Source organism: Castor canadensis, chromosome 3, assembly GCF_047511655.1.
Source record: "Castor canadensis chromosome 3, mCasCan1.hap1v2, whole genome shotgun sequence".
NCBI classification, from domain to species: domain Eukaryota; kingdom Metazoa; phylum Chordata; class Mammalia; order Rodentia; family Castoridae; genus Castor; species Castor canadensis.
This window is the reverse complement of record NC_133388.1, coordinates 61,644,672-61,671,256: the sequence shown is the minus strand read 5'-3', so window position 1 is coordinate 61,671,256 and position 26,585 is coordinate 61,644,672. Positions and strand designations below refer to the sequence as shown.

The 26,585-nt window shown below is 35.2% G+C and overlaps 1 pseudogene; it reads right to left on the bottom strand.

The window, feature by feature from the left end:
• Positions 1-21,156: 21,156 nt before the first annotated feature.
• On the bottom strand, positions 21,157-24,897 carry LOC109674354 (serine/threonine-protein kinase TAO1 pseudogene; annotated as a pseudogene).
• Between the last annotated feature and the right edge of the window lie 1,688 nt (positions 24,898-26,585).

Here is a 26,585-nt window from a genome sequence, read left to right as displayed (position 1 = left end):
AATGAGCTTATCATTTTTTTGTGCAGTCTTCAGCAGAAGCTTATGACAAGCACTCAATGGAGTCTCTTTGGTTTTCTAAGACCTCACCAGAATCACCTATACTGCTCTTTTTACACCATTGCAGACTTTCTCTAGCCTGTTCTTATTAAATTCCAACTTCTGCCCATAAACCAATTCCAAAGGTTCTTCCACATCTTCCAGTGCAATTACAGAAATTTTCTATATTAGTCATTTTCTCCTCACCATAATGAGATTCTTCAGATAGTGAACTTCATAAAGAGAAAAGAGTTACTTACCTCATAGTACTGGCAGTTCAACAGCTTGGGGCTAGCACAAGCTCACTCCTCAGCTGCATAACATCATGGTAGCAAAGGCAAGAACACCTGTGGGAGCACCCAACTTGAATAGGAACAAAACAGAGGACCTAGATATAAATCCATGAAGGTACAACCACCTGATTTTTTGACGGAGGCACCCAAAACATATGATGGAATAAAGACAGCCTCTTCAACAAATGTTGCTGGGCAAACTGGGTATCTGCATGCAGAAAACTGAAGCTATATATTCTTGGTAATTACTAAGAGAGTAGATTTTAAGTGCTCTTTCCATAAAAGATGATAAGCATGTGACATAATTCATGTTAAGAAGCTAGATCTAACCATTATAGAATATATACATATTTCACAACATCATGTTATATGAGATAAAAAGTTCTGCACAACAAAAGAAATGGTCACCTGATTAAAGGTATAGCCCACAGAATGGGAGCTCAAAAAATCAAATTCTCCCAAAAATCAATGACCCAATGAAGAAATGGGCAAATGAACTGAACAGAGCTTTTTGAAGGGAAAAAGTCCAAATGGCCAAAATGCACATGAAGAAATTATCACCATACTGGGCATAGAGGAAATGCAAATCAAAACTTTATGATTCCACCTCACTTCTGTTAGAATGGCTACCCTCAAGAACACCACCAACAACAAATGTTGGCGAGGATGTGGGAAAATAGCAACCCTCATACACTGTTGGTGGGAATGTAAGGTAGTACAATCACTATGGAAAACAGTATGGAGGCTCCTTAAAAACCTAAAAATACAACTGCCATTTGATCCAGCAATATGACTCTTAGGAATATGCCTGAAACATGTAAGTCAGGTTGCAATAAATACATCTGCACGCCCATGTTTATTGCAGCATTATTAATAATAGCTAAGCTATGGATATAGCCAAGATGCCCTACAACTGATGAATGGATTAAGAAAATGTGGTATTTATATACAATGGAATTTTACCCATTAATTCTGAGCTAAATGGATAAAACTGGAGAACATCATCTTAAGTAAAGTTAGGCAGGTTCAGAAAGCCAAAGACCACATGTTTTCTCTCATATTTCAAATATAGGCCCAATACAAATACAGTCAATATTATATATACATGGAAATATATAAAGAACATGCATCCAAAGTGGGACTGGTAGAGAAGACCAAAGGAAGAGGTAAAGAAGGAAAGAAAGATAGTGAATAATTACAAAGTATATCACATCTGTGTAGGAACAAGACACAAGGAAAGATGCTGAAATCTGTTAAACAATATAGGATATGGGGGAAAGTGTGAGGAAGTACAGTGGAGGGAAGGTACATTGATTTAAAAACAACACATGTACAAGCATAATACCAATGTAAAAATCTCACTGAACAATGAAAAGATACCTAAACAGTGAAGGCCAAGAATGAAAAACAAGTCACACTAAGGGGAGGGAACTGACAGTAGAAGGAGGGTAAGAGAAGGAAGTAAAAAAGGTGAATATGGTTAATGTAATTTTTATAGAAGAATGAATATAGAATTTTTAAGGCTGTTGAAATCACCATAGGAAGGAAACTAAGGTAAAAAGGAGAAAAATGGAGGTTATGAACCACTTCAGGATATAATACATACACACACATAAATATACACACATATATGTATATATATACATCTGTATACACACACAGATATATGTACATGTGTATATATACATATATATATATGCATGAAAATGTCATAATGAAGCTCCCTATATAGCTGTCTTAAACAAAAATGTCTCTTTTTCAAAACATAGAATAGGAAAGCAAAACACGTCCTGTCTGTGGATTGGTATTAGTGAGAAAGGGGAGAATATAAGGAAAGGGTATAGAAGAGTGAATATGGTGGAAATATTATGTATTCATATATGCAAATGGAAACCTAAGACCTGTTGAAACTATTCTAAGAATGGAAAGAAGGAGTATAAAGGAGAATGATGGAGGGGTGAACTTAACTAAGATATATTGTAAGCACTTTTGTAAATGCCACAATATAGCCCCAGTGGAACAATAATATGATAGAAAAGAAAAAAAAAGAGATTGGAATCCCACAATTTTTACTGAGCATAAACCACCTCTAGTGGTGACCTTGGGATTTCCCACTAGTCTCCATTGCACCAGGTTCCATACCCCTCAAAAGCTCTATGCTGGAACTTCAAGATTTTAATCACAGTGAATCCTTAGAGAACATAATGAAGCCAATTCAAACCATAGTAAATGGATACTGAGATTTTACACTTCTTTTTAAGCAATGTTTTATTTATTTCTAATTGACAAAAATTGTGTATTTGTGTATGTTTATCTCACATAACATAATGTTTTGAAGTATGTATACATTCTAGAATGATTAGATCTAGGTAATTAACATGAATTATGTCACATGCTTATCACCTTTTATGGTAAGAGCACTAAAATCTACTGTCTTATCAATTACTGAGAATATTTATCTATCTCTGCATAGATACATAGATGTAGATATAGATATATTACATTAACTATAATTACCATAGACTACAATAGATAGCTTGAACATAGTTGCCCTATCTAATTACATTTTTTAACCCTTAGATGTGATCCCTCCCTTCCCCCTCAGCCCTTGGTAAATATCATTCTATCCTTCATTTCTATGAATTAAACTTTTTTAAGATTCACCAACATATATGACATCATACAACATTCATCATCCTAGGCAAGACTTATTTTACCTAATATAATTATTATAACATTTACGAGGATTACATAAGTATTTAGGAATAACACTGGAAATTAGAAACACTGTGCTATTGTCAACACTTCATAGAATTTATAATTAATTTATTTAAAAGAATCTATTTGTTCCTACCTGTGTTCATCACTGGGAACATAAAGATAAAAGTGAACAGACAGTGCCTGCCTTTTTCTTATGTGGGAAAATGGATAGAAAACATAGAAGGACTAATTTAGTAAAACTGATTTCTAGCCAAAATAGTATTATCAAGGATCTATTTTCAAGAACAAATTTCTACTATTGACCATAACTTTGAAAAACTATGTTTGTGTGCACTTATATAGAAACATAATAGATGGAATTGGAGAACATCATTCTGAGTGAGGTTAGCCTGGCCCAAAAGACCAAAAATCCTATGTTCTCCCTCATATGTGGACATTAGATCAAGGGCAAACACAACAATGGGATTGGACTTTGAGCACATGATAAAAGCGAGAGCACACAAGGGAGGGGTGAGGATAGGTAAGACATCTAAAAAACTAGCTAGCATTTGTTGCCCTTAACGCAGAGAAACTAAAGCAGATACCTTAAAAGCAACTGAGGCCAATAGGAAAAGGGAACCAGGAACTAGAGAAAAGGTTAGATTAAAAAGAATTAACCTAGAAGGTAACACCCACGCACAGGAAATCAGTGTGAGTCAATGACCTGTATAGCTATCCTTATCTCAACCAGCAAAAACCCTTGTTCCTTCCTATTATGGCTTATACTCTCTCTACAACAAAATTAGAAATAAGGGCAAAATAGTTTCTGCTGGGTATTGAGGGGGTGAGGGGGAGAGGGAGGGGGTGGAGTGGGTGGTAAGGGAGGGGGTGGGGGCAGGGGGGAGAAATGACCCAAGCCTTGTATGCACATATGAATAATAAAAGAAAAAAAATAGAAACATAATATTGACAATTATTGATATTACTGAAAAATGATCATACTCAATAAAAACTCATTTTCTGAACAACATCCATCTTTGTCTTTCTGTCCACTTAAAAAGATTTTAAAATGTTGATTTAAGCAATATACTAACTCCTCAATTTACGTATACCCTTCTGCAATTTCTTTTGTGCCTTTCCTGGGCCACTGAAACTGCCATGCAGGAGTCATTGAGGAGCTCCTATCTGATTTTAGACCTCGATCTCTGCAAAGATGCTGTGTTTAACTTTGTGAGACTGTATCCCTTTCTAAGACTTTACCTGACTCTAGTATTCTGTTCTATTATTCTACTGCTGCCTTCTCAAATTAAAGTCTCTACAGTTGCCTAAAGTTCTGATATTCTTTCTAAGACTTTCAAGTCCTTTTGGAGATTTTAAGGTATGCTTACTAGTGAATATAAACACTATATTTCTCATGTCGATTAGTTGGTTAAATTTTATTAAATTTTTAATATTAGGTTTAATTATAGAATTGAGGGGAACATTAGTGGTTTAGTTGATCGAATCACTGTAATCGTCTTCCTTATTTCTATTAATAATAGCTTCTCAGAAATTAAAAGAAATGAAAGCACATATAATAAATATTTGCACTATTGTAAAAATATATTCATTTTATAAACAGATTAATTGACAAGAGGGTTTCATTGTGAATGTCCACACATGCATACAATGTGCTTTGATTATATTCCCCCTCTATTACTCTTACTTATCTCTCTTACTCCTTTCTTTTTCTAATTTTAATGGGTTTTATTATTCTAATTTTCATATATGCATATAAAGTACGGCAAAATGCATTCTTCATTTCGACAGAGAGAAAAAAATGACTATAATCCATAGATATTTAGGGACACAACTACCATTTTGCTCCCCAGCTACATACTTATATTTTGTTTGTTTTGCTTTTCTTATCTACAGAAATTATCACAGTATTTTTTTGCATCACAACCAAAATGGTGAGAAAATGCAAACTCATACTCTCACACATTTTATTAGTAAAATTCTGAAAGCTATGTGTAGCAGGTATAAATTGTCATATGTCCTTTTATGTATCACATTACCTTTTTCTTTATCTTGTATTTGTAATACTAAGGAATTTAAATTAAAATATCAAAAACAGGCCATAAATCATGTTCTTTTTTGGGCACATGAGTGAGTATGTTGCTTTATATCTCACCATTCTTACAGGTAGTTTAGTAGGATTAATCAGGTCGCATCTCCATCAGAATCTTGTCAGGTAGCTTAATGGATTTCTTTCTACTAGGTTTCAATAATTCTGTTCCTAATTCTCTTAGATGATAAAGTAATGCCTGATGGCAGCAGTAGAGTTAAAGTGTCCTGTGGCAATCCAACATCTGATACTATAATTCATCTGTTTAGAGACAATCAGAAATAATTGTTAGATGTGAAACTGGAAGAGTAAATTTAGACTTGCAATTTTTACTCCACTACCAAATTAGTTCAACTTAGTTATACTCAATGCTATTTTTCAATTTGTGGATGTTAGCCATTCCTGGTTCTCTAGTTTATGTTCTTTTGAATTACCACAATTTTAGAAAACATGCATTTATCTGGGATTATATAAATTTTTTTTTTGTTCAGAAACATCTGCAATTTTTTTATATTTTCCTCTCTTTCTGTAATGAAAAATCTACCATAAACTATGTTTTTATTTTAATACCCTGTGATTTCAATTACACATTTATATTTGTAAACTACTGTGCATTTAAAACACTTTTTCGCATTCCATAATGATGCAGATATGTCTGATAGACCAGTGTGAATTCTTTGCTCACCTTAAATTATTAGAAAGCAGAAACACATTGGTTACTTCAGGACATTGATGGATGCACATTAGGTTTTTGGCTTCTAATTTTCAAACCAGAGGAGTGGTAAGAAAAGTAGAAATTTTATTGCTTCAGTTTGAAGGTTTGCAAAAAAAAAAAAAAACGGGAGATCAGATTTGTATTGTTTAGAAATGTCACTTTTTCCATAATAAAACTATTCCAACCATAATTACTTGAGAGCTTTTAAATTGACACCTAAAATGTGTAAATATTTATGGTATACTATGCAATGATTTGGTCATATACACACTGTTTAACATTCAAAGCAGGTAAGCATATCCATTCCTCAAGCATTTGTCACTTGTATGTGGTAAAGATATTCAAAATAATTTCTTCTAATTTTCAAAAAAGTAAAAAACATTGGTGTTGTCTATAATTACCATACTCTGCAATAACACACTGAAACTTCTTAATCCTCTCCAAATATAATTTAATACCCATTAATCAACCTTACCCTACTCCTATTTTTGCCTCTTACTCTTTGCGGCCTCTGATAAGCACTGTTGTATTTCAACTTCTATGAGATACACTATTTTAGATTCCACATCTGAGTGAAATCATGTGGTACTGGACTTTCTGTGCCTGCCTTATCACACTTAGTGTAATGTCTCCTAGCCTATCCATGTGGTTGCATTTAAAAGTACTTCATCCTTTATTATAGCTGAATAGTATTCCATTGTGTACAGGTGCCATATTTTCCTTATCCTTCATCACTTGATAGATACTCAGGTTGTTGACATTTCTTTCCTGTTGTGAAACTGTTGCAGTGAATATTAGAGTGCAGATGTCTTTTGGCATGTATATTTCATTTCTTTGGATATATATAAGAAGTGGGATTGCTGGCTCATACAGTAGTTTTAAAAACCATGTATAGAAAATTTCATATTGTTTTCTATATGAGCTGTATTGATTTACATTTCTGCTAATGGTGTGTAAGGATTCCCTTTCATTACATCTTTCACAAAACTTGCTATCTTTTGTTTTTTTATGATACTGAGATTATTTTATTGTGATTTTGATTTGCATTTTCCTGATGATCAGTGATGCTGAATATTTTTTAAAAATTTATCTGATAATTCTCATTCTCTCTATATAATGTGCTTTTAGTCTATAGAAAGTGTATTCCTTTCCTAATTAAATTTACTGTCACTTTTACTACAAAAACACACACAATGGGTACTTGCATATGTTCTTCTGAGAAAAGTCTACTTAAATCTAATTCCCATTTTAGTTGTATTATTGGGTCTTCTTTTGTTCCATTTGTTTCCTTTTTCTATTGACTTCTTTGAGTTCCTTATGTACCTTCATTATTCATTAAAGTAACCACTTTTGAATTTAACATGTGCAAGTATTTTCTGTCATTCTGTAGGCTTTCTCTTTAATGTTACAAGCATATATATGTATATATACATATACATACATATATACATATAAACATTTTTGTAAGGTCTTCCTATGTACTCTTTTCTTTAAATAATCTGTATTTTTTGTTTTTTAAATTCACTCCTTCCACCTTCCTCCTTTATCTCCCCTTCTCCCATTCCTGGACTAGTTTTAACAGGTATCATTTTTGCATTTACTTATATGTATACACAGTGTTTGCACCATATTCACCCCCTACCCTTTCCATACCACTTCCCCACTCACACTGGTGCCTACTCCTCCCCACCTCCCCAGAACCTGTTCCAACCTCCTGTTCTCTGATTTTGTAGATGAAAAAATAAAAAATAAAAAATGACACTTTTGCTTATTTAAGATAAACACAGGGAGTTTCCTTGTGACATTTCCCTGTAGATATGTATTATAACCTGAATTGGCTCATCTCCTCTCTTTTTCTTAATTCTACCTTAGCCATATTCTTATGGTGTTTTCAAATGATTTAAAAATTCTATATTCATTCTTGTATAGAAAATATATCAATCACATTCACTTTCTTCATTTCCTTCTTTATCTACCCCTCTCATATATGACCACCCCTTAGTGTGACCTATTTTTCATAACATTGTTATATTTTATTAGACCTATTTTCACATGTGAGAAAAAATATGCGGCTTCTAGCCTTCTGAATGTGGTTAATTTCACTTGATAATGTTCTCCAGTTCCATCCGTTTACTTGCAAATGACAAAATTTCATCCTTTGTGGCTGAATAAAATTGCATTGTATATAAATACCACATTTTCTTGATCCATCCATCAGTAATGAGGCATCTTCGCTGCTTCCATAGCTTAGGTATCTTCGCTGCTTCCATAGCTTAGGTATTGTGAATAGTGCTGCAATAAACATGGGTGTGCAGGTGCTTTTGTTATAACTTGACTTTTTTAGGAAATATCCCTAGAAGTGGTATTGCTGGATCAAGGGCAGTTCTATTTTTAGATTTTTGAAGAGCCCCTGTACTGTTTTCCATAGTGGTTGTACTAATTTACATTCCCACTGGTAGTGAATGAGGGTTCATTTTCCTCACAGCCTCACCAATATTTGTTGTTGTTTGTGTTGTCAGTGGTAGCCATTGTAACAGAAGTCAGGTGGACTTTTAAGGTGGTTTTGATTAGCCTTTCCTTTACAGCCAGCAATGGTGAGCATTTTTTTAATGTGTTTTTTAACCATTGGGACTTCCTCCTTTGAAAAAACTTTGTTCAATTTATTTGCCCATTTCTTCACTGGGAGTTTAGATTTTGAGCTCCTTATATTTTCTGGTTATCAATCCCTGTCAGATGTATAGGTGGTAAAGATTTTCTCCTATTCTGTGGGCAGCCTCTTCAATTTAGAAACCATTTCATCTGTTGTGCAGAAATTTTTAATTTCTTTTAGTTTCATTTGTCAATCATTTCTCTTAGTCACTAAGACATTTGAGCTAGACTGAGGACGTCATTGCTTATGCCTATTGCCTCCAGTGTATTTCCTGCTCTTTCCTGCACTAGGTTCAAAATTTCAGGTCTTATATTAAGATCATTAATCCACTTTGAGATGATACTTGTACAGGGTGAAAGACATGGATTTAGTTTTAGTTTTCTGCAGGCAGATATCCAGTTTTTCCAGCACCTTTGGTGCTTACAAAGGTGTTTACAGCACCTTTGTTAAAAATTGGGAAGGCATAGCTGCAAAAATTCATATCTGGGTCTTCTATTCTGTTCCAAACATCTTCATATCTGTTTTTCTGCCAATGCAATGCTGTTCTTCAGACATGGCTCTGTAGTATAGTTTGAAGTCAGGTATTGTGATATCTTGACCATTGCTCTTTTTGCTCATATTGCCTTGGCTATTTACAGTCTTTTCTACTTCCAAATGAACTTTAGGGTTGATTTTTCCACCTCAGGGATAAGTGCCATTGGAATTTTGATGGGAATTGCATTCAACATGTAAACTGCTTTTGATAACATAGCAATTTTCACTGTGCTGGTTCTACTAATCCATGAGCATGGGAGATCTTTCCATCTTCTAAAGTCTTTGATTTCTTTCTTCAATGGTTTGTAGTTTTCCTTATAGATTTATTTTACCTGCTTTGGTAAGGTTATCCGTAGGTATTTGATTTTTTTTTGAAGCTATTATAAATGGAACTGTTTTCCTATATTCTTTCTCAGTCTGTTCATTGTTGGTATATAGAAATGCAACTGGTTTTGTAAATTGATTTTTTATCCTACTACATTGATGAAGTTGTTTATGCTATTTAGGAGTTTTTTTGTGAACTTTTCCCAGCCTTTTAGGTATAAGATAATGTTATCTGCAAACAGAGGTAGTTTGATTTCTTCCTTTCCTATTTATATTCCTTTTATTTCCTCTTCCTGTCTTATTGTCCTGGTTAAGAATTCCAAGACTGTGTTGAAAAGGACTGGAGCGAGTGAATATACTTGTCTCATTCCTAACTTTAGAGGAAATGATTTTAGTTTTTTTCCCATTTAGTACGATGTTCACAATAGGCTTTTCATATATACTTTTTATTGTGTTAAGATACATTCCTTGTATTACTACTTTCATCAGAGCTTTAATCATGAAAAGACATTGAATTTTATGCAAGACTTTTTCTGTATCTATTGGTTTTACTTCACTTCTGTTGATATGCTGAATTACATTTAATACTTTGTATACGTTGAACCATCCCTGTATCTCTGGAAGAAACTGACTTGACCATGGCATATGATCTTTTTAATATGTCATTGAATTCCACTTGCCATGATTTTATTGAGGATTTTTGCATATATGATCACTAAAGAGATTGGCCTGTAATTCTTTTTTGTTGTTGTTGTGTCTTTGTCCAGGTTTGTAATGAGTGTAATACTGGCTTCATAGAATGAGTTTGGTCTTGTTCCTACACTTTCAATTTCATGGGAAGTTTAAGGTATGTTAGTTTTTGTTCCTCTCTAAATGCCAGATAGAATTCAGCAGATAATCCATCAAGTCCTAGATATTTCTTTTTGGGGAGAAGCTTTATTGTTACTTCAATTTCATTGCTTATTATATATCTGTTTAGGTGATTAATATCCTCTTGGTTCAGTTTTGGATGGTCATATGTATGTAGAAATTTGTCAATTTCTTCTAAATTTTATGATTTATTTGAATAAAGGTTTTCAATGTATTCCCTGATGATTCCCTGGATTTTCTTGGTGTTTGTTGTTACCACCCCTTTTTCATTACTAATTTTATCAATTTATGTCTTTTCCCTCCTCCTTTTAGTTACATTTGCCAAGGGTTTGTCAATCATGTCTATTTCTTCAAAGAAACAGCTTTTTTGTTTTATAGATTCTTTGCTTTTTTTTTTTTTTGTCTCTATTTCATTGATTTTGACCCTTGTTTTTATTTCTCTTTTGCTTGTTTTGGGTTTAACTTGTTCTCTTTTTATAGGAGTTTGAGATGCAATCTTAGGTCATTTATTTTAGATCTTTCTGTGTCTTTAATGTATGCACTCATGGCTTAAACTTTTCCTTTAGAACTAACTGCCTTTGCTGTGTCCCATAGGTTTTCATAGGTTGTGTTATTATTTTCATTAAATTTCAAGAACTTTTTCCAAGGGTTTCCAAAACCCTTATTTCTTTTATGACCCACTTATCATTGAGCAACTTGTTGTTCAGCCTCCAGCTGTTTGAGTGTTTTCTGCTCCTTCTTTTATCATTGAGTTCTAGGCTTATTGCATTGTGGTCAGACAGTATGCAGGGGGTTATTTCAATATTCTTATATTTGTTGAGATTTGCTTTGTAACCTATGATATGGTCTATTTTGGACAAAGTTCCATGGGCTGTTCAGAAGAATGTATATAGTGCTGTTATAGGATGGAATACTCTTTAGATGCCTGTTAGGTCCATTAGATCTATGGTGTCATTCAATTCTAGAATTTCTTTGTTGATTTTTGTTTAAATGACCTATCTGTTGGTGATAGAGGAGTATTAAAGACTCCCACCACCACTGTTTTGGGGTCTATTTTTGTGTTTAAGTTCACTAGTGTATGTTTAATGAAGTTGAGTGTACTGACATTGGGTGCATATAAGTTAAAAATTATTATTTCTTGCTGATGTATTGCTCCTTTTATTAGTATGAGGTAATCTTTTTTGTCTCTTCTGACTACTTTAGGATTCAAATCTACTCTATCTAATATAAGTATTGCTTCTCCTGCCTGTCTTGGACAGCAATTATCTTGGTAAATCCTCTTCTATTCTTTCACCCTAAGACAGTGTTTGCTTCTGTCAATAAGGTGGGTTTCTTGTAAGCAACAGATTTTCAGGTCTTCCTTTTTAATCCAGTTTGCCAAACAGTTCTTTTGATGAGGGAGTTGAGTCTGTTAACATTCGATGTTAATATTGAGAGGTATGTAATGGTTCCTGCCAGTTAGTTCTTATTGTTGTTTAAGGATTTGTGTGTGTGTACCTAATTTTATGCTACTCTCTAGTTACTTGTCTGTTCTTCTCTTGAGGTTTAATATTTCCCATCTTTTTTGTGGTTATGTTTTGCTTTCATCTTCTGTGTTTAGGATTCCTTTCAGAATCTTCTGTAGTGGTGGTTTGGTGGTCATATATTGTTTTAGTTTCTGTGCATCATGGAAGATATTTATTCTGGCTAGAGTATTCTAAGACTGAAATTGTTTTCTTTTAATGCTCAAAATGCCTCAATCCCTACACTTTTCTCTTTTAAGGTTTCTGTTGAGAAATCTGTTATTTTTATGGGTTTACCTTTATATGTTATTTGATTTTTCTCTTATAGCCTTCAATAGTCTTTCCTTGTTCTCTGTGCTAGTTGTTTTAACAATAATATGACATAGAGCGGTTCCATTTTGGTCATGTCTGTCTGATGTCTTGGAGACTTCCTGTATCTTAATGGCCATCTCTTTCTAGAGATTTTGGAAATTTTAAATATAATATGGCTGCACTTCTTCTCATTCTTCAATGTCCATTATTTGCAGGTTTGGTCTTTTGATGGAATTGCAGATTTGCATGTTCCTTTTGCAGCTTTTGAGTCTTTTGTCTAAGGATTCTTCTGTTTTTTCTTTTTCTTTAATATCTATTTTGTCTTTGAGCTCTGAAATTCTGTCTTCCACTTGTTGTAGTCTGCTAGTGTGGGTTTCAATGATTTTTTATTTTTTTATTTCAGGAACTTTTTATTTCAAGAATTTCTGGTTTTTTTTTTTCTTTTCTGAGATTTTCCATGTCTTTGTTAAAGTCCTCTTTCATATCTTGTACTGTCTTCTTTATTTCATAACTAACTTTTTAAAAATAATCTCCTTTTATTTTTGTTTGTTGAAGTTCTCTCTGTTCCTTTACCTGTTTCTGTGTATTTTTATATTTTCTATTGGTTTGGTTTCGATAGTCTTTAAGTTGTTTTGGTATGTTCTCTTTAAGGTCCTCTTTGAGCTTCTCCTTAAGTACCTCTTTAAAATTCTCTCTAAGCTCATTGGACACTCATATCATCATTCTGCTTGGGTCAGCAGCTAGCGATTTATTTCTTTCACTTTCCACTAAATCCTGTATTGAATTATTGTTAGTTTTTGAAGGATATGTTCCCCTACTTTCTTCTTCTTCCCATGTTTCTACGTGCTTTGTTCCTGTGTTGTTGATTAGGTAGTTTGGGATATATATATCACATGTTACCTTTCCCTTAACTTAATTAATATGCTGTGACTTGCTTAGTCATCACCTAGGTTTTTGTCCTATTTCTGTTCCCTTATCTTGAGGTATAATTCAGTAATAACAAATTCACAGATTCAATGTCACACTTGTTATTTATATAATATATAGAAAAACCTCTTTGTGATATTATCTATAAACAGTGGATATTGGGGGTTAACAGTGGTTTGGATAGAGGTAGATACTTAAGTAATTAAAAAGATTGTGCTAATGGAGGTGGCAGAAAGGTGGGATGGGGTGAAGGGGGGAAAGGATGTGAAGTGTGGGGGCTATAGGTGACACTAAGGCCCTAATGTGTGCTAAGGCATAGTCCAGTTGTTGTGGGGGAGGGTGCTTGTGTCAGGAATTACACAGAGATAGGAAGGATTGGGATGATGTTTAAAGTTGATATAGTAGACTATTCAGTGAGTGCCGAGTGTGGAGGAAGTAGAGGCAGTGATGTGAAATATCAGGGGAGGCAAGAAAGAGGAGATGGAGAAAGGAGAAGAGAATGGAAGAAAATGGCAGAAAAAATAATTGGGAAAGAAAATGGAAAGTAAGGCAAGAGAGGGCTAAGCAGACTGATATTTGTCCAGAATGCATGAGGGACATAGGTAAGGATGGACTGTAGCACAAAAAAAGGGTAGAAAATGAATAAAGTGAAAGTACAGATAAGAAAATAATAGTAATGAAATAAAAATACTAAATAAAAAATGGAAAAAAATCAGTTTGCTGAAAGTTCTGGATATTTTCCTCTAATTTCAAATCCAGGTATTGGCACTTTTGATAGGTATTTTCTCTGTGTCTCTGTCCCTTCTCAAGGTTTGTGTGCTGGGCTCTGAGGCAATGGATGCTGACCCTTCTTATCAGACAGCTTTGGGGGAAGTAGGTTCAAGGTGAGTCCACTGTTTTCTTTGGTGTGATGAGCCATCTGGTGCGGGCAGGTTCTCTGAAGTAGTCCTGCCAGGAGGCTGGTTTGTGAGCAGTCACTGGTGCCTTCTGCCCACAGGGCAAGCTACAATTGAACTTTTCAATCACTCACTTTTCATCTCACTACAGATTCTCCAGGGTGGTCAAATATGTTGCTGATTTCAGCAAGCCTTAGCTGTGTAGCTCCACAGCTGATTAGGCTTTGGTCACTTAGCCCCTTCCTCTACAAGCTAGGACAGTTCAGCATTGTTCCCTGCCCCCACTCCTGGTAGTTAAGTTCAGTTTTCCACCCTGACCCCAGTCCGGGAGGAAGGCTCAGTGTTTCCCCACAACCACCAGGCAGACATGAATTATGCTTTCTGTCTATGGTGACCAGTTTTGCTGCAGGGGGAAGGAGTGCAATCTGCCTACAAACTGCACTGGAATATGTGTTTCCCTAAAAGGCGGGCGATCTGTCCTTCACCTGGCAAGGCTGCAGATTCTCTCTAGCAGAACTGGGTCAGGTCTGATGGGGTGCATGTAGTCTGTGTCCGCAGTTACCACTGTGTCCATGTCGTATGGGTCCAGTAGGAGGCAGAATCTAGCTCAGTGTGTTTTGCAGTCCTCTGCTTTTTCCAAATCAAAAAGAGAGAGAGGAATAAAAAAGGGGAGTAGGGGATGGCTTTTCCTGGGCAGAACAGTGGCTGTGCAGATCCCAGCCTGTGCTGGGATTTCCCTGGCTGTTATGTGCAATTAAAAGCTGTTTTAAGAGATGCTTGTTATACAGGTGCCAGTGGCTCATGCCTGTAATTCTAGCTACTCAGAAGATAGAGATCAGGAGGATCACAGATCAAAGCCAGCCCAGGCAAATAGTTCTTGAGAGCCTATCTTGAAAAACAAAGTCACAAAAAGGTCTGGTGGAGTGGCTCAAAGATATAGGCCCTAAGTTCAACCCCAGCACCTCAAAAAAAAAAAAAAAGTAGTCGGTTGTTGAACTTTATGTGTGCCCTATGTGTTAGCAGTAATTTAGTTGGCTAAAAAAATTATAATTACCCAATTTAAGCTACCAGACATCTGAAATATTTTCTGCTATCATGGAGCTCAGGGTTTTTGAGTCCCTCAGGTATCCACCATGTTGGGTTCCTCCTCCTATTTACTCTTGCTGCTTACACATTTAATAAAATGATGAGCATATCTCTAATATTCAAATTAAAAGTTACTGATGATCAAGAAGTAAATTTTGTCTAGCACATGATTGTAAATGCCTAGAATCAACCTTCTCTATCTTTTGAACATACAATTTTGGAATGAGGAAACAAAATACACAGATTGACCTCATTTTACCTAACTAGGTAATCCTAGAGTTGTTTGAAGTCCATTTGACAATTATACTCATATCCATCTTAAGAAGAGTATGTTAATACTTTTCTTATGGAATAGAAAATATCTACTAGAAATTTTCATTAAATGTATGCTAACAGAGATACTATAATGTTTGTCACATCTTTTACCCTTACCCTCAATTAGTTTATCTGTAATAAACAAGGGACTACATATTTGTAAAATGCTACTAGAATCCAAACAGTGGAACAATAGACTTCTCATAATCTATTAAGAGTGTAAATCAACAAAGGCAGTATGCCAAAATCTAAGTTAATTAGACAGCTTCTGTTGATCCAGTGTTTTCACTCCTTGCTTATAAGGTAATTCTCAATATTGTGTGTAATTATTAATAATTATGGTCATTACACCAGTACTTTTATTGGAATATAATTTACAATTTTACTTTCCTTTGATATAATAGTTTGGTAAGGTTGCCATAACAAAATACTATAAACTGATGATTTAAACAATAAAAATGTGTTTTATCACATTTCTGGAGGTTGGAAGTCTAAGAACAATATGTTGGCAGATTTGTTTTCTCCTGAAATTTCTATTCATGACTTGCAGACAACTCCCTTTTCCCTGATATGTTCTCCAACCTTTGCATTTTGGAAATAAATGGACATAGATTCCCCTATATGACCCATCAAGCCTTTCATGAAATAGAAGAAGAAATTATAAATCTATACCATTGACATTCATATCTTTCATTACATTTCATTGCCCAGAAAAATAGTTGTGGCCACTTTTGACAACAACCCAGTGGAGAAGATGCAAATATTTGATACTCTATCACAAAAGAAAGTCACCTTAATGTTTCATCATCGATAAATCTCACATGAAAATGTGCAAAAATGACTGTAAAATAAATATATATGTATTTTATGGTAGTAACTTAAAATACAATGGAATATTTTGAAGACATTCATTTATTTAATGTCACTATAAAGACATGAAGGGGGGATGATAAATACAAAATCAGAGATGCCATTTGTTTCTGAACAGAGATTATGAGAATTGTTTTGTAAAACTGAGACATAGATACATGTAATAATGTTCTATGGTTTTCCTTCATGCTTGAAATTATTCTAAATAAATGTTCTCACCTCAATAATTATCTTTTCATTTAGCCATTCTGCAATATGTACATGCACTGAAAATTTATTATACAACATAAATGTATATAATTTTTGTTAGTTGAAGTGAAAAGGTGTGTAATAAATAAGAACATTATAAAATGTTTAAATAGTATTTACAGAGATAATGACATTTTGTTGGATTTTCTTATACTTGTTTTAGGTTTATTATTTTTATCCTGAATTAAATGTGATGGGAAAAGAAGTACCTACTGGACTTTCCTGATTTAAAATTCTTGAAATTCTCAACTTCACCCTTCATTCGCACATGTGTTTCTCCTAGTCTGTATGCAGCTCAAGGGGTTTTAAGACATACTTACTTTTGTATGAGCTCCACCTAGGGTAGTAGATATATTATTAGAAATAAATAAATCTTCCTTAAGTTTACCTCCCTTTCTTTTTTATATATTAAGTTTCCATAATATAAAAAAATTACTTTTAATGAAGAAAAATGTCCATTCAATTTTTGTTAGTCTTGTGCTGTCCAGTAATCATTTTGATACTGAAGTTTGTGTTCAATTCTTTGATCTTACCAATGAGCTGTTCTGCTTTACTTACTGGCTCTGCAGTTAGTTACCTAATAAACATTTTACCTAGCTTCTTAATAACAAAATCTTTTAGTTGGAGTTATCTCCAAGAAGATAAATCAAATGTTTTGAGTATATGGAAAGTCACTTCTGGGAGGATTTATTTTGTTTTGTCTTGTCTTCTTTCCATAATAGGAAATCTATTTTTCTGTTCTTCCTCTTTTTCTGTACTAAGTTTACTGTTGAGAAGGCAATGTTTAGGGGTACAAAATTCATCCTATGACCTAGAAGGAAGACAAAAACAATTCCATTGATACCAAATCAATTTCTTGATATTATTGTTGTAGAGAGGAGTTCTGAAATGCACCTCCAGACATTTCACTGCATGAGGTATATGAAGAACATTACTTGGGTGAGTCAGTACATGACATGTTTACTTTATTTTAGCTAAAGTCAATCTTGATGATACAGGATGGATATATTAATCATACACACTGTAGTAACTATAAATATACATATGCAAATATATGATCATGATGCTATATACCTTTAATATACACATGGAATTTATTTTTGTAAAATGTAGGAAAATTTAAATCTAATGAGATACGGTATGCAGATTGGAAAAGTGGGATACTAAGTAAGAAGTAAAAGAAACTGTTGGGAGCTGAGTTCACAAAAATTCAGAAAATTGATTTTACAATTAACTGAGAAACTTATTAAGGCTACAAACTTTAAGTGGATTATAAATATTTCCTGAAATTTCTATTAATTTTCTTTCTTCTTTGTTTTATACAGTATTAATATCCAGCTCTTTGAACCTCGTATTCTATTTATTCTGACTACTCATTTTCATCAGGGAACATCTCTCTCTTTAGGAAGAGAAGCTCTTAAATAAGAACTTTCATATCAAGTCTTATCAGTCTTAGAGTCTGCCCTTTACTTCCTTCCTCTTAAGATTAAGAGCCTCTTAGCTTCCGCTCACCTGAGGAAAACTCTCCCTACCAACTCCTGAAGTTCTGTCTTTCAGTTTCAAAGTCAGATTTATATTCACTGTTCAACCCATCTCAACTGGCTTTCTAAAATATCCTTATGAAGTATCTCATCAGATCTTTTAGTTTTATGTTAGTTTCTGTTTGGTTGTTTCCTTTTAACTTTTTAGGTCATAGTTCTTTTCACGATCTTCATATAGATGTACAATTGTATTTTGAAAATTGTTAGGCATCACTATAGTAAACACTGTTTTCCACTTTTTGCCATGTACAGACATGTTCTTACTATATCTTTGAAACAAATGAATTCTTAGCTTTAGTGTAGTCAAATTCATAGTATTCCTTTACAATTACTTTTCTTTTGTGTATGTGTTTGCTTTAGAAAATATTTGTCCACTTTAAGTTCATGAATCTGTTTCTGTATTTTCTTCTCAGAGATTTCTTATTTAACTATTCATATAAATAAATACAATACATTGGGTAGGAAAGATATTTGTAGGTTTTAAATAATAATTAAAATTTATTTTTCCTATATAAACATGTAGTCTACAACAGGTAGTTGAAAAAACATTACTCTTCACTATGTTGTAATGTCAACTTTATTGTGCACCGAAAAGCAACATAAGAGTTTATCTGTCTCTGAATTTTATTGCATTTGTCTGCTTATTTATTTTGTGCAAATATAAACAAAACATTATCCTTTATTTTTGTAAGTCTAGATAATTGGTAGCAGAAATATTTAATTTTGGTATCAAATTATGTCTCAATCATTTGAAAATTTTGGGCCTTCATGTTTCCATATTAATATTATAAACTACAGGAGAAAATTTGAATGCAACTGGCATTTTCATAAAATTAACCCTCCAATCTGTGAACATGGTATATTTTCTTCTTTTCTTACTCTTCAATATGCATTTTTAGCTTTCATTGAAAGATTTTAAGCAGAATTAATATTATTAAAATGAGCATATTACCAAAAATGACATATAAATTCAATGCAATTCTCATACAAATCCCAGTGACATTCTTCACAGACTTTTTTTTAAAAAAACTAAAATTTATATAGAAACATAAAAGACTCCAAAAGCCAAAGTGATTTTGAGCAAAAAAGAACATTATTGGAGGTATCACAAAACCTGACTCCAAAATATACTACAGAACCATAGTAACAAAAATAGCATGGCAATGACACAAAAACAGACACATCAATCAATGGAATAGAATTAAAGATCCAGAAATGAGCCCAAGCAGATACTTCTATCATATTAAAGTCATATATTGGAAAAATGATAGCCTCTTTAACAATGGTTCTGGGAAAACTGGATATCCATGTAGAAGACTAAAACTAGATCACTAACCTTCACCCTGGATAAAAATCAACTCAAAATGGATCAAAGACTTTAATGTAAGTTTCAAAGACCTGAACTTTGAAACTGCTGGAGAAAAACACAGAGGAACTGGCAAATGTAGGTATAGGCAAGGACATTCTGAATATGGTTCAAATGGATCAGGAAATAAAAATAAGAATTGATTAATAGGATTGCATCAAACTAAAAAATTTCTGGGCCGCAAACAAAACAATCAACAGAAAGAAGAGACAATCCACAGAGTGAGAGAAAATCTTCCCTACCCATTCATCAGACAGGGGATTAATATCTATAATATGCAAAGAATGTACAAAAATAAACAAAAAGGTAAATAATCCAACCAACACATGGGCATTGTAACTGAACAGACACTTTTCAAAAGAAGGGCAATGAACAGTAGAGTCATGAAGAAATATTCCAAATTCTTAGACATCAGAGAAATGCAAATCAAACTACATTAAGAATCTGTCTCACCCCAATCAGAATGACCATCACTGAGGTAATAACAGCTAACACTGGCCAGGATTTGGGGATGAGAGGGAATGTGTATTCACTGCTGGCGGGAATGAAAACCAGATGAGCCACTATGGACTCAGTGCAGAGGTCCCTTAAAAAACTAAAAGCAGAACTTCTATATATTCCATCCATACCACTTCTGGGTATATATGCAAAAGAATCCAAGTCAACATACTACATCAATACCTACATACCCAAATACCCAAGCTTATTGCAGTATTTATTTATTTATTTATTTATTTTTAATTATTTTATTATTCATATGTGTATACAAGGCTTGGGTCATTTCTCCCCCCTGCCCCCACCCCCTCCCTTACTACCCATTCTGCCCCCTCCCTCTCCCCCTCACCCCCTCAATACCCAGCAGAAACTATTTTGCCCTTATTTCTAATTTTGTTGTAGAGAGAGTATAAGCAATAATAAGCCATAATAGGAAGGAACAAGGGTTTTTGCTGGTTGAGATAAGGATAGCTATACAGGGAGTTAACTCACATTAATTTCCTGTGCGTGTGTGTTACCTTCTAGGTTAATTCTTTTTTTGATCTAAACTTTTCTCTAGTTCCTGGTCCCCTTTTCCTATTGGCCTCAGTTGCTCTTAAGGTATCTGTTTAGTTTCTCTGCGTTAAGGGCAACAAATGCTAGCTAATTTTTTAGGTGTCTTACCTAAAAGAATCCAAGTCAACATACTACATCAATACCTACATACCCAAATACCCACGCTTATTGCAGTATTTATGATAGTATAATTATGGACTCAGTCTAGGTTCCCATTAATGAACAAATGCAGCAAAACTCCAGTGCATGCATGCATAAATAGATAGATAGATAGATAGATGTATTTGTACATATGTTCACATTCCATGTATATATATATGCATATCCATACACCCATTTTTGTATATACATATACATATTCATAACTGTGTGAATATATATATGTATATATATGAGCAATGGAGTTTTAGTCAGCCATAAAGAAAAATGAAATTAAGTCATTTTCTGGAAAATGAGTGGAACTGAAGATGTGAAGTGAAGTAAAACAGTCCCCAAAAGACAACTGTCACACTTTTTTCTCTCATTTGTGAAATCAAGGGGGAAAAACCAAGGTCATGAAAGTAAGAGAGGGACTGCTTAGAGAAGTGGAAGTGAAAGGAGAAAAGAGGGAGACAGGATGAGAAAAAGTGATAGAAGATGTGAATATGATCAAAGTACATTGTATACATATATGGGAATATAATGAAAGTCTTTGTACAATTAATGTATGCAAATAAAGATAAAAGAAAGGATTTAGACATGATATAGTCTTATGTTTATGTTCTTTTTTTTTTTTTTAGAAAAAGAACTAAATTTCTATTATCTCAACCAGTCAATAAAATCCTTTAGTGTTTGAGGGTTTCTGCTTTTTGTACTTCAAATGAGGCTGAGAAATCAGACCAATTTAATTAAGAAAATACATTGGCGAGGGGGTGCAGGTATGTTCCAATAATAACTTGTTTCAGCATTTCCTGTCTGCTGTCAGTGGCTCATAAGAATTTGGAATACAGAGGAGGGCTTTAAATATTCTCACAAACTTCTTAGGATATGGACACGCTAAAGTGATGACTCAAGTTACTTTACTGCATTTTATTTTTTCAGTGTTCAAAAAATACCCCCTCTATCTAACCGATTTCTTTTTTACCACGTGTATGAGATATAACTCCCCTTTTCAAAATTTACCCAAAAGTTAAAAACAACAACAAAAAATCCCACAAAAACCCTGCAGCCAAATACTATGACATCCCAATTAGTAAACACCAAACAGAACGCTTTACAAACACGAATAAAATATACCATACGCATTCAGCTTCCACACTGTAGTACCCAAGTGAGGAAGCTGCTGTGACGATGTCTGTAGGCAGTTTCTTTTGGCAGACAACTCCAGCGGAATTGCCACTCTCAATTATTAAGTTATGTATAAGACATGTGTGACCCATTGGATATTTGTGAAGTGACACTCGTGCTTCTGCTCATGCCCTGCTCCATCCGTCCCCCAGAAGCTGTCCGCCTCAGAGCCTGGGGGCTATTGCGGACTCCCATACTGCTACCTCGAGTTACCCCTTGCATTGGCCCTGAGGGGTGACCCCATGGCTGGGGTCCACCTTGCATTGGATGGCCCCAAGCTTATGGTGGGCCACCCATGGGATGACCACAGTGAGGTCCTGGACCCCCAGTAGGATTGTAAGACCAACCAGAGGCTCCCGGGTAGCTGTGGCTGAATGCCTCAGGGGAGAGATTAGAGAGGACCATGTTACTAAAACCTAGTCTCATGCTTTCAGAGTCAAAAGCTTCAATTTCTCTGGCTTGACGCTCCAGCAGGCTTCGTATTCGTTCTGTGAGTTCATTCTGCAAAGCCAACATCTCTTCTTCAATCTTTTGTTCTAAGAGCGCCCTGTGGAGGGAGACCCTCTATTCAAGCTTCTGTTGCTCTCGATCATGTTGTGCCTCAGCTTGCATTTTGATTTTGCTCTGGTATGCATTCAACAGCTCCAGTTCCTGCTGCAGCTGCATCTTCAAAACCTCACACTCTGCTTCCTGTGCTTCATCCAAATGCAGGGCCTGTGTGGAGAGCATTTCATTAATGCTGTGATCATACTGCTCAGCCAAGATGGCTAACTTCCGGGTCTGCTCCTCCTTGAGCCTTTTCAGAACAGCTTTGTGCTCACTCTTTGATGTAGTCTCCAATAGGTGATTTCTTAATGCTTTGTACTGTCTGGTTTGGATTTTGCAGGTATCCTGAAACTGCTTTTTTATTTGAAATATAAATAAGAGTTCCTTAGACTTCAAACTCTTAGGCTGCTGTCGAACTTCCATGACATGTTTTCGCCTTAGTTCTCGTTCCCTTCGCTTATTATATTCCAGCTGGTTAGTGAGCTCAGTTTGATGCTGCAATCTGATCAACTCACAGTGCATCTTCTGAATTGTGTTGAGGTGACTGAACTCCAGTTCTTGCATGGATTTATGCTGTTGCAATAGCATGGCATGCTCTAAGTCCTTCTGAGTCTGTCTTTTGTTTAATTCCTCCCTGACAAGGTCCTGCTGCAAATTATGACGCCCAAGCAACATTCTTCTCTTGAAGCAACGGCATTCCAGCTCTAGGTATTGTCTCTGACGTCTAAGAAGGTTAGCCTCTTCTTCTGCTTGGAAATGTTGTATATTCTCTTTTTGCTTTGAAAGCCACTCCTGTTTTTCTTTTTTAGGGGTGCTCTGGTTTTCATTCAGTTCCTCCTTAAGCTGCTCTTTTAGAAGTTTATATTCTCTTTTCTGAGATTCCAAAAAGCTATTCAGTTCTTTCTTCTGTTGAGCCTGAATATGTTGCTGAAACTTTTTCTCCTCATTGGCCATCACTTTAGCCTCTTTTTCCATAGCAGCCTGATGTTTCTTGATAAGTTTCTCTATTTCTACAGCAAAACTGTTACGCTGAGTTTTAAGATCTTTGTCTAATCTAAGGCGGTGTTCATCCATCTCAGCCTTTAATTTATTTTCCAGAGTCATCAACTGCTTTTGGTGTTGCTGCCTCATTCGCTTATAGCCAGACATCTGTTCTCTAAGTTCAGAATCCTGCTCATGTTCTTGCATTTGCCTTGTAACCAGTGATGCCGTCCGTATAGTTGCAAAGTGTTCTCGATTACGATAGTGCGATTTGTGACGAGATACTTGGGGTGGAGACTGTGGATCTGATGCTCTTGTTCTAGGATCTCCTTCCTCTCTGTAATTTTCCTCCTCAGGTTTTAAATGAATGACAGAACTGTTAGACATCACTGTATGGTCTCCCTCCATCATGTCTAGCTCACTCTTATCATCAGAGGCATCTGGAAGACTGTTAACACTACTACTTTGGCTGCTGGCACTGATGGACATACTGGAATAGAATGATTGCTTCCAACACTATTCACTGTTCCAGTCCGCCAACACCATGATCTTGTTCCTCTTCTTCTTCCTGTGCTTCTACTGCTGGTCCATATGTGCCTCCTGGAAAAGGAGTTTCTTCATTTTTCGATACTGTAGATTGTCTAGCTCTCTTACTGCATCTTTTGTCCTTTGAATAAGATCTATTAACACCGTTTCCGGACGTTCCTGAAAAACAAACATGTGCTTTAAAAGTTCCTCTGATGTAGGCCGATCTTGAGGGATTTTCTGCAGGCAAGAATCTACAAAGTTGTGAAAATAATCAGACCATTCATTAGACTGTAGTATAGGGGATTCATTTTGGGCTATGTGATATAAGGCACTCATTGCATTCATATTAAATAAAGGAGGTTTCCTTTCCGCTAGTTCAATACACGTTATTTCAAGAGACGATACATCAACTTTGCCATCATATTGTCCTTCATCCATGGCTAAAATTACTTCTGGGGCCGTCCAGTATGGTGTTCCCACAAAAGAACTGGCAGGGGATGACATGGAAGCAGACCCAAAGTCAGCAAGTTGCACCTGGCCTGGTTCTGTCAGAAGGGTTTTTCCCGCTTTGCTATCTCCGTGGATCATAGTGTGAGAATGTAAGTAGGCTAATCCCTGGAGAGCACCATGTGTAACTGCTGCTATTTCCACTTCTTGTAATGGCTTTTTGTGAACTTCTAGTAAATCTGAAGCAGATCCCAAACAATATTCCACTACAAGCCATGCTGTGTGTTCACGTAAATAGCAGCCTTTGTATTCTATACTGTTGGGAGGTTTTATTCTTTGTAGAAACTTGACTTCCTTGATAATATCCTGCCATTTCTCTGTAGACTGTTTTCCACTACAAGACATTTTCTTGATAGCCACCACTTCATTGGTACCCATGTCTCTTGCAAAATACACTGCTCCAAAGCTTCCATGGCCAATTTCTCTCAGATCTGTGAAGAGCTTTTCTGGATCTTCTTTAAAGAAGAGCTCTGCAATCTCCGGGTCCTTTAGACTGCCAGCTCTGTTAGTTGGTGGCATCCTGCTGGGCAGTCAGCTGTCCGATTCTAATTTTATACTGCTATCCCAATCCTTGGTTCATATGTATAAATGAAGCCACATTGGCATAAACTACCTTTGGCAGACAGGTCTAGGGCTGAGAAGGCAGGCGCAGCCCCCTGTAACACTCTGGTAACGACGAGGAGTGAGGAGGAGGGGGCCCGGCGACAGACCGCCCCACCCCCACAGAGCCGCAGCCAGCCGCCCAGCCCAAGCTCTGCGACAAGGTGTGTGGGGGGGGGGGGGCGAGGCAAGGGGACAACCAGGGTCGAGGAAGCGCCCTCAGCCCCAGCCCTCGGGATCAGCTAAGATGGCACGGGGAAGTGCTGGGAGCCGCTGCTGCCGCCTCGGGGGAACCGGCCGGGGCTTCGGCCGCCTCCTCTTACGTTTTCTATAAAGTTACTGTAATTACAAAAATGTTTTCTATCTGTTTTTTATCTTCAGAAACAAATTTATGTTTGTATATCAAACTTGTAATCACAGTTGTTTTGAAGTTTTTTTGTGTATACTCTGTTGGATATCTTAAATACACATTATTGTCATCTGTCACTAATGACAATTTTATTTCATTGTTTACACTCTAAAAACATTTTATTTTTCTGTCCTCATTGCATTGCCTGGAACCACCACTGTAATATTTAACATCTTTGTCACATTTTATTTTTGAGGAAGAAAAATTTTAATCTTTCATCAATAAGTATAATGGCTGTGAGAGTAGTTTTGCAAAGACTTATTTCTAGATTAAACAAGTTCATTGCACCTACAATTTCTGAAGATTTATTATCATAAACTGATGCTAATTTTTAATATAAATTCTGCTTAGCCTTACCTAAATGATCATAAAATGTTTTATTTTCCTCTTCATGTGAGGGCTTACATTCAGGTATGAAATGGCACTTTCATTCCTAGGAAAAACACCTTTGTGATTTTCTTTGTATTGTATACGATTGCATTGAGTAAGCTAATATTTCCTTTAAAATGTTCGCGCCTCCATTAAGAGGGGAAATCACCACCAGTTTTATTATTTTGTAATGTTCTTATATGATTCCAGAGAATTTATAGAAAAATTTGTGAAATATTTCCTTTTTGGAAGAGTTTAAATAAAATGATACTATTTCTTCCTAATTGTTTATAAAATTTACTTCTAAAGACAACTAGACCTGAAGAGTTAGAAACAAAGTTTAGAATGTCAGATTTATTTTTAATTTTTTCAGGATCAAGCACAGAAACTTAAAATTTTGAAATTTCATACATATTTTTAAAACAGCATTTCTCCTATTGTTGACTATGTATCAAGTTTTCTTAAAATTTTATAATAAAAACTCTATTGCACAATAATACAAGAAATGCTACTGTACTGAAAATGAGTCAATGGGGTAATGAAGTAATGGATAGCAATATTTTCACACATTTGTGTTATAATATGGCACATTATTTTATAAAAACATTTTAAGAATAATAGTTCTTATTATTTAATAAAATTTTAATATTTTATTAAAAAGTACCAAAGCAGAGTAGAAAGACCCAAAAGTAAGATGACCTTCAGTAATTAATAGTGTATTTGATAAAAGCTGATGTAACCAGACACCTCATCCCATCTGCTGTTATTTATTTACTCATTTTGGCAGTACTGTGGTTTGAGTTCATGGCTTCATGCCTTTTTCAGAGTGGATATCAGTAGAAGGGATGTGGGCACAAGGAAATGTGAAATAAGGCCGCATACGGTGGATGTATTTTGTATCCATATATAAAAACAGAAGAATGAAACCTGTTGAAATTGTTTTAAGAAGGAGGGGAAGGGGGAAGAGGTAGAATGA